Source organism: Corvus kubaryi, unplaced genomic scaffold, assembly GCF_017639235.1.
Source record: "Corvus kubaryi isolate FWS band 111438036 unplaced genomic scaffold, C.kubaryi_AGA036_p1.0 37397, whole genome shotgun sequence".
In the NCBI taxonomy this organism is placed as follows: domain Eukaryota; kingdom Metazoa; phylum Chordata; class Aves; order Passeriformes; family Corvidae; genus Corvus; species Corvus kubaryi.
The window spans coordinates 11928972-11929674 of NW_024581136.1; the positions used below are offsets into that span (position 1 = coordinate 11928972).

A 703-nucleotide genomic window follows, 5' to 3' on the forward strand; every position below is an offset into this window, starting at 1 on the left:
CTCGATAAGGGGCTTGGCCAATCCTCCCCTTTGCTTTGGTGGGGCTTCCATCAGGCAACGACTTGTCGGACACGTGCGTTCCTAGCATGGCTCTCCCCGGCCGTGCCAGGGCTGGGGTTCAGCCTCCTCCCGCCGTGCTCCGTCCCAGCAAATCTCCGCCCCCGTCCCCCGACATCTCTTCCAAAAGAGCCTCCCAAGCTGGGAGGTTTCAAACGAACTTCCAAGCGAGAAGGCTTTTCCCTGCCCAAGGCGGAGAGGCAGCACAATAGCCTCTGTTAAGGCAGTTCTTCATTTAAAAACACGAACTCACCCCAGACCCTCCCGGAGCCTCCTCAGGGCGCTGCAGCTCCGCCCGCCGAGCGACAGGGGGCGCTCTCCACCCGGCAGCCGCGGGCGCGCCCCCGCCACGTGACGCGCCGGTCCCGGGCGGCGATTGGCTGAGAGCGGTCACGTGCGCGCGGCGCGGGGGAGGGGCCGCGGTTGCCGGGGCGACACCGGCGGCGGCCGAGGGGAGATCGGGACCGCGGGGAATGGGGGACAGGTGGGAATGGGGGACAGGGGAGAGTGTGGGGCAGGAGGGACTGGGACAGGTGGGATTGGAGCAGGGGGGTTGTGAGGCAGTGCGACGTGGTGCAGGTGGGAGTGGGACAGGTAGACTTTGGCGCCTGTATATATCTCTGTGTGTGTGTGTGTGTGTGTGTGT

The 703-nt window shown here is 66.0% G+C and overlaps 1 protein-coding gene across 8 annotated transcripts in view; it reads left to right on the forward strand.

Moving 5' to 3' along the window:
* The first annotated feature begins 457 nt into the window (after positions 1-457).
* The window catches only part of ARMC9 (armadillo repeat containing 9), a 61777-nt gene continuing 61531 nt past the window's right edge, over positions 458-703 (forward strand). For all 8 annotated transcript variants that reach the window (XR_006018415.1, XR_006018417.1, XR_006018416.1 and 5 more), the window contains exon 1: positions 458-541. The gene's annotated coding sequence lies outside the window, so the exon portion shown is untranslated. The remainder of the gene's footprint in view (positions 542-703) is intronic.